Genomic DNA, 8,915 nt, shown 5'->3' on the forward strand with positions numbered 1-8,915 from the left:
GTGGTGGGTATTAGAGAGGGCACGGACTGCATGGAGCACTGGGTGTGCTGCAAAAGTAATGAATACTGTTATGCTGAAAATAAATAAAAGTTACATTAAAAAAAACAGAGCCACCTCAAACTGGCTTGGATCTACATTTGTTAGACTAAATACATGGAGAATAACATCAGATATGACTCAAAGGAGAATTTTACATGTGGGCTCCTTGGGTGTGTGGCTTTCATCTATGCTGAAGTGACTAAAAACAATCCCTGTGGTAAATAGGTAGCAAATTTATTCTGCAGCATGGGGGAAGGGAGGACCTACTCTAACTGGAATCTACACATCCTTTGTGTGTGTGTGTGTGTGTGTGTGTGTGTATTTGGGGTTATGTGTACAGAAAGAGGATAGTGTGATTTGTATTAAATCTCTTGTAATCACGTTCAAGTTGACAAGATAACCTATCACTTAATAAGAAGCTAATTATACAGTGGATTGTCTGGGATCACTCTGTTGTTATCATCTTCCCTCTGAAAACTGTGTTTTAAAACCTTCCCACCAACACAAAGACTCCGATCTATAGAGCGTTCACTGCCATGTACAAAACTACTCTGGTTAAAAATTTCCTGAGGGACATCCCCTGTTACCCTCTGCACCCACCCATACACATATACAACAGATATCATGATTACAGCCTCATGTTGCCAGCATCTGGAAGGCACATGGACATACTTTAAGATGAAACAAGCCTTGGGGTTTTGGTGCAATAAGTGAATTGCTTAGTGAGTTTGCCTGTTTCATCCAAGTAACTAAGATGTGGATGCAATAAATGTATTTGTCTGCCAAAGCAGACTCTGGTCTCTGATACCCACTCTCGGTGACTTCAGCGTGGCTATGTGTGTTCTTGAAAACAGAAATCTGTTCCCGCTTCTTATTTTTATTAATCTGCCTTCAGAAGTTTGAATTTCTGATTCAGAACCTAGAAGTCTTAACAAGGGAAATACAGAAGGCAGTGGAAATAAGAATGAGTGCTTCTGCTACACACAACAAAAGGATTCAGGTGAAAATGAGCAAAACTGGAATCCCATCTGAAAGTAGAATTTGCAACAGTAGGTAGCAGCTGCCTATGAAGGTCTGTGGGGAATTTATTTTTTTCCAAGTTACAAATTAAAAGGGCTTCTTTGGCTAAAGAAAGATTTTGGGGAAAAGAAACTCGAACTGCCATAAATCTGAGACAAAGATATTCAGAGTGGTAATGAGAGACATTTGGAAGCAATAGCATTGTATGCCTCCTGAGTGATTGCTTGATTTTAAGGAAGTGATCTTCTCCACCCCCCCCCCCAAAAAAACCAACAAACCTTTTGAACTTTCAGAACTCCATTTGTGTTGATCTAATTTTTCAAGGCTAAAAAGGTTGTCTGGGTGAAATTGACACTCATTTCTAGGCATGCATTACATGTCATAACCAGATTACTGTTTTCCTGATCCCTCTCCACTGTTTCTTCCTCACTGATGAGTCATTACATTGTGGGTTGCCACCTCAGGTCACCCAAGAAGGTCTCCATACATCATCACGGCTGGAATCTGTCACTTTTGACTGGCTCTTGTTTTGAAGCCTGCGATCTGGTGTTAGGGAAGTCGGTACCCATTGACCTTTCTGGTGTAACTCCTGGCATAGACTGCTTGTTTAGCTTTTAGAGCCTTTAGGTTGATTAGACAGAGTGATTAAATCTCCCGGATATGTTCACTTACATTGAATGTTCTTGGACATTAATTTTAATGCTCTCTAAGTGACTTGGCTTTATAAGGTGTTAAGTGACCTAAATGGATAGAAAACAGCTCAGGGACCTCAAAAAGGCTTCCCCCCAAATTGGGTGGGGGAATTTCTGAATGAGAGACCTTGTGGGAAAAGTTATTCTTGGGAGGTTTTCCATCTCTTCTTACTTCTCACTATCAGGAGGCTCCTGGTTACTTGTTTGACAGGAAGGTTGTGAGTGAAGGATAGCACAATGAGGAAGGGCAAACAGCCCAAATGTTCAAGCTTCAATCAGTGTGCCTCCCTCAGAAATCCTTCAGAGAAACATTTCATTTCTGAAGATAAATCTGGTTTAACTACTAAAAAATGAAAGCAATTCCCCCCAAACAAAGCCATAGTCATAGCCATATATGGCTATTTCTTTCCATGGCTAGTCCCAAAGAAAGCTAGACAATTTTTAACCTCCAAAAGTGGCATGTTTCTGTAACTTGCAGTCCAGAATCAAGTATTTCTTATTCAGCTCGCATCTCTACCTGAAAATGACAACTCAACATGAAAATGTCAATTGACCCTTAATAATTGGCATTAGGGAAAAATGATTTCTAATCTGTGGTAACTCTGATGCCTATAGTCCTCATTAGAGGGTCATCAATACATATTAAAATGCATGTTAAAATCAAGATCATCAGAAAAATATTTTAATTCTTATTTAATGACAGTTGAATCATTGTCACATATGATTAAGTAATGAGGGCTATGTGATTCAGCTAATGACATCTTTACTAATTTGAAAAATCTTACAAAAGAATTCCCAGTTAATTATGATTGAGCTGTTTTCTCTTGATAAATAAGGTTATTTTCAATAAAGTTAAAAGAGAAATCCTGTTTTAAAATCATAATCTTTTTGAACCTATTTGCATTTTAAGTTTTCTAAAATCTATATTAAAAGGACATTTAGAGGACCAATTATAGCTCTCTTTGGTTTAACCACCATTCATTGGGTACCCACTTGGGGAAGGTGCTAGAGATATCAGCATGGTCAAGACAGAAGATTATGGAGACTAATGTAGGTAGCAGGTGGGTATACAAATTATAGTGCATCTTACAACATACAAAGGATACATGCATTCAAGGAAGGGTATACAAAGTGTTATAGGAGGAGAGGGGAAGCAGCTCATTGCATGGTAGAGGTGATGTTAGAGGCTATTATGGACCTGAATAGGATGGCAGGGAGCCAAAAGGATAGGAAAGGAAGTTATAGGAGGGACCCACTTGAACAAAAGTATTATGGCATGAGACTGATGATAGATGTAATAGAAGGGGGGATAATCCAGTATAACTCAGATTTTAAGGGGGTGCTGTGATATGAGGCTGGACAAGTGGTTTGTGAACTAGTTTTAAGTCAACTTTGAATGCCCAGTTGAAGCAAGAGTTGGATGTAATGCTTCAAGCCCCCAAAATATACAGTCAAATAGTCAAACCTCAAGTCGAGGAGTGTGATGGTCATGAGAATATCTACGAGGGGAGCAGGAAGGAAAGAGGGAAGGAAGGCTGGGCAGAGTGAGGGAGTCTGACAGAAGGGCTAGTTGGTTGCGGTTTTCCAGGTTTTTTTTTTTTTTTTTTTTCTAAACACAATTTAGATATGTCGCTAAAACAAGCATCTACTTTAGGTTGAATGCAGGAAAGGTTGAAATTATTATTACTTTATTGTTACTTTGTGAGAAAAATTGGGACAGAAGAAACTGGCAACTAAATTTTTTTGTAGTGTGTGATCAGCATGAAGACTCATTCATCCATCTGAGGGATGAATGCTTTTTATGTGTCAGGCGCTGGGTTAAAAGCTAAAGCTACTGAGACAAACAATAAAATTACGTTCCTACTCTTCAAGGGGGTCACAGAGTGTGAGACCAAGAGATGAATAATCCTCCCCCATGCAAAGGAGTCAGTGCTAGACTCCAGGTCAGAAAAAGGTGGCAACAAGGTGGGAAGGATCAAGTTCTTGGATGGGTCTGGGAAAGCTTCCCAAAGGTATAGAAGTATAGTCTGGCCACTCATATATTCCTGATGGATATGAGGTAGTATCTCATTGTAATTCTGGATCTTGTCCTTATAAAGAGGTATGGTTTGCCAGAGATACCAGACTTTATAAAGAAGCCTCCAAGCTGCCTTACTGCAAAGCCCAGAGTGTCCGGTCCTGAAGAGTAAGGACCATAGGTAGTAGGGAGAGGATAGGGGCTAGTGCCAATAAGAGCCTTGAGGTGGAATGGGCTCAAAGACAAGATGAAATTGGCTGGGGGAAAGCCTGGGCATTGTAAAAAGGAAGCCAGAAAGCAAAGAACATATCTTTCTTCTGAGGGCAAGAAGCTTCCTACCAGATATTACTGATTGCTTTTGTTGAAGGTTTAGAGCAAGAGATCATGAAAGCCATGGTTATTTGTTTTTCTTTTTTAAAAATTGTGGTAAAATATAACTAACATAAAATTGACCATCTCAACTATTTTTAAGTGTACAGTCCAGTAACATTAAGTACATTCACAGTGTTGTGCAGTCAACTACCACTAGCCATCCCTGTAAGTCCTTTCATCTTGCAAAACTGAAAGTCTGTCCCCATTAAACACTAACTCTCCAGGCTTCCCTTTCCCCAGTCCCTGACAACCACCATTATTCTTTCTGTCTTTATGATTTTGACTATTCAAAGTACCTTATATAAGTAGAACCATATAGTATTTGTCCTTTTGTGACTGCTTTATTTCACTTAGCATAATGTCTTTCATGTTCATTTTTGTAGCATATTGTGCAATTTTCTTCTTTTTAAAGGCTGAATAAAATTGCATTCTGTGTATGTTCCAAATTTCACTTATCCATTCATTGGTTGATGGACATTTGTGTTACCTCCCTGTTTTAGCTATTGTAAATAATGCTGCTATGAAATGGGGTATACAAATGCCTTTTCAAGACTCTGTTTTAAGTTATTTTGGGTATATACCCAGAAGTAGGATTGCTGGGTCATATGATAATTACATTTTTTAATTTTTGGGAACCTTCATACTGTTTTCCATAGCAGCTATACCATGTTATAGTTCCACCAACAGTGCACAAAAGGTTCCAATTCCTCCACATCTGTGCCAACATTTATTGTTTTCTGCTTTTTTGATAGTAGCCATCCTACTATGGCTATGAGGGATATATGGATATGAAGTGGTATCTCATTGTACTTTTGATCTGCATTTTTCTAATGAATTAAGCATCTTTTCATGTTACTAGTTATTTGTATATCTTTTTTTGGAGAAATGTCTATTCTAATCTTTTGCCCATTGTTGAATGAGGTTGTTTGGGTTTTTGTGGTTGAGTTTTAGGAGCTCTCTATGTACTCTAGATATTAATTTTTTATCATATATATGACTTGCAAATATTCTCTCCCATTCTGTGGGTTGCTCTTTTACTCTACAGATAGTGTCTTTTGATGCACAAAATTAAAAGAGTTTCATGGGGCACCTGGGTGGCTCAGTGGGTTAAGCCTCTGCCTTCGGCTCAGGTCATGATCTCAGGGTCCTGGGATGGAGCCCTGCATCAGGCTCTCTGCTCAGCAGGGAGCCTGCTTCCCCATCTCTCTGCCTGTCTCTCTGCCTACTTGTGTTCTCTCTCTCTGTCAAATAAGTAAATAAAATCTTCAAAAAAATAAAAGAGTTTCATGACTCTTTTAGACTATTTAGACTATTATTTAGACTAGTTACCTGTGCCTTTGGTAGTATAGCCAAGAAATCATTGCATTATCTAATGTTGCAAAGCTTTTGTCCTGTGTTTTCTTCTAAGAGTTCTATTGTTTGAGGTCTTACACTGATACATTTTGAATTAATTTTTGTGTACAGTGTTAGGTAATGGTCTAACTTCATTCTTTGGCATGTGGATAGTCAGTTTTCCCTGCACCATTTATTGAAAAAGGAAGCCAAGATTATTGGTATTAACTTTAAAAATGGGTTTAAACCAATCACTACCCCACCTGCTTCTAAGTGTTCTTTAGAAGAACAGAAAAGATAACCCATTTCTCAACCCATCATAATACATATGACTAAAAAGAGATGACCATAACAAGATCTGAGTAACTCATGAAAAATGGTATAAAAAGGACATTCTGAACATGATACCCTACTCTTTTTTAGTTCATTCATCACAGCCCTTGGACCCTCTGTATTCTATTTTCCCCACCCCGCTCCTGCCGCCCTTCCTACGGGGAACTGTCATTGGTTTCTGTTCAATGTTTGCCCACAGTCCTAATTGCAAGTGGCAGAGCTGAGATTGGGCCTTGATTGCTCAGAAACATGTTGGTTATTTGATAAGCAGGTAGAATTAACTCTTGGGCATCTGTAGCCTGGTCCTTAGGGATGTTTGTAGAAACTGGCCTTGTGTCTGTCGGTAAGGACAGCCACAAGGCTTCACCTCTTACAACCACTGCTACTGACATAGATTAAAGCTAGGATGGCAATTAAAGTGGCTTATAGCTCTAGTGAAAGGGACTTTCAGGGGTTAGACCTGAGGCCTGTTGAAATAAAGGGAGGTAATCTCTAAGATGTCAGATAAGCCCATGTGTCCAAGAAGGGTCATTGTGCTGTTTTTACAGGTGTCACCCTGAAGACACTTTCCTCAAATAATAATGTTAATGAAATACAATTTAAACTGGTTTTGGCAATTAATAAGGATAATTCCTTGCTAAATAAAATATACAAACCAGTTGTTACAGTGCTGTGTCAACTTCTGAATTCAACTACTTCTACTCAATCAAAACACTTGATATGGTTTAAATAAACTAAAGAAATAGGTTTCTCACATAATATGCTTTTTGTAGTGAATAAAGGTAACTATAGCCAATCCCTTCAGGAGTGCATGTGCATTGAGTTTAGGATTATGCTGCATCATCTAAACTCACCAATAATAATGATGGCAAAACAGTAGCCCCTATTCACTGAGCACCTACTAAGTTTACATAATAAAATGTAAATGTGGGGCACCTGGGTGACTCAGTGGCTGAGTGTCCAGCTCTTGGTTTTGGCTCAGGTCATGATCTCATGAGCTGTGGGGTCAAGGCCCCCATCTGACTCCCTGCTTAGCATGGAATCTACTTAAAGATTCCCTTCCTCTCCCCCAACCCCAACTCATTCTTGCTCTGTCTCTCAAGTAAATCAATCTTTAAAAAAGGAAATGCATGATTTCACTTAATTATCACAATACCCTTTCAAAGTAGACATTATTTTTTTTTCCATTTTCCAGTGTGTCCAGTTTTCATTCTACTCTCCCAGGCTGCCATTTTACTTGTTCTCTTGTGGCTAGAAAGAGACTGGTCTAACAGTGAAGAATAATATGTTCACTTCATACCCACCACAGTGTGACTTGCCTCCCATTCTGATGGCCTTCTAGAAGTTTTGACCGTTCTTGATCTGTCCTTTGGCAAAATCAATTTTCCCTGGAGGAGATAGTAGTGGTTAGAAGGGGGCCTGAGGACGACTTTTGGGAACAAGTTAATATTCTGTTTCTTGACCTGGATGGAATTCCATGGGTGTGTTCACTTTAAAAATTCATTGTTACCCCTGGGGATAAAAATATATGTTTATAAAAAAAATTCATTGTTTTTATAATTTTCTGTGTATATATACTATACTTAAAAAAAAAAAAAACAAACTCCTATGCTATTTGGCCCTGATCTGTTACTATTTTTTATTCCAATTTGAATTAAGTTATTCAGTCTCCTGTTAAATGGCCAGGAACTGTCCTATGACAAAGTATCAGAAGGCTAGATGGAATTAAGAAGATAGCATGCTACATGGCCAAGCAGTCCATGTGTAATCAGTATGGAACCTTTGATCTGTTGAGCACTGTGTTCTCCACATGACTGAGTTAAGTTAACCAGTTAGCACAAAATGATTCCATCACAAATTGTTTTTTTGCATAAATCCAAAAGATTTGTTCTTATGCCTGGGTGTACTCTGGTCAGACCTATGAGCAAAAGCTTTATCATTTGCATGAAGCTGCTTTTGAAAAACAAAATAGGCTCTTTGGGGTATTTTTGAGCCTGTCTCACTTAGAAAAGGCCAGAAAACAATCTACTCCATTGATTTACCCTGGGACAGAATTCAGATTAATTTTGGTAAAAGGGATGGGGTTATTTATCTCCTCACTATTCATCTGCCAAAGTGGATGGAAAACTATGATGAATCCCTCTGGCCCCAGGGAATGTCAAGAACACATTAAAAAAAAAAAGAGAGAGTGGTATTGACTGATGTTTGTTGAATACTTCATGTGTGCTTAGTGAATATATTTTCCTCTTAATCCCAGTTTCCCAACCAGGATTACAGATCCATTTTACAGATTAGGAAAGTAAAGACCAGAGGGGGAAAGTGGTTTGCCAAGAATATATAAATTGGAGGTGGCAGAACACAGGTTAAAATGTATCCTTTCTACTATCCTACAATATGTGTACACCCAAATCACTTAGAGGGAGGAGGCAGGTAGATGAATTGAGTCAAATAACTCATTATCATTCAGAAAAAAAACTTGTCTTTCTCTTTCAGTAGGAAATTTCAACCACTTTTTTTTTTTATGTATTGACAAGCAGGAGTTATAAAGACTTGGAACTGGAAGAACAAATCTGGGTTTGACTCCTGACTTTACCACAAACTGTGGGGCCTTGTCATTTATAACTCTAAGTCTTATTTCTTCTGTAAAATAGGGATAGCAAAGCCTCCAGGTGTCACAGGATTGTTAAGAAGATCACATGAAGTATAATATAGGACAATATTTGGAAATAAAAAAATGCTGTTACTGTATAAGGAGGAATTATCTGAATATAAGCTAAACAGTGACAAAGCACAAAAGAGGCAAAAAGCACATATTCTGTAAGTTCAGAGGGAAAGCTATCACTTCTGGCTGTGAAAACAGAGAAGACTGCCCAGGAGAGTTGACCTATGAATGGAATCTTGACAGATAAGTAAGATGTTGGGGCACCTGGGTGACTCAGTCAGTTAAGCATCTGACTCTTGATTTTTGGCTCAGGTCATGATCTTAGGGTCATGAGATGGAACCCTGCATGGGGCTCTGTGTTGAACATGCAGCCTGCTTGAGATTCTCTCTCTCTCCCTCTGTACCTTCACCTGCTCCCTCTCTCTCCCTCCCCAAGAAAATTTAAATA

This window comes from Mustela nigripes, chromosome X (genome assembly GCF_022355385.1).
Source record: "Mustela nigripes isolate SB6536 chromosome X, MUSNIG.SB6536, whole genome shotgun sequence".
Taxonomy (NCBI): Eukaryota; Metazoa; Chordata; class Mammalia; order Carnivora; family Mustelidae; genus Mustela; species Mustela nigripes.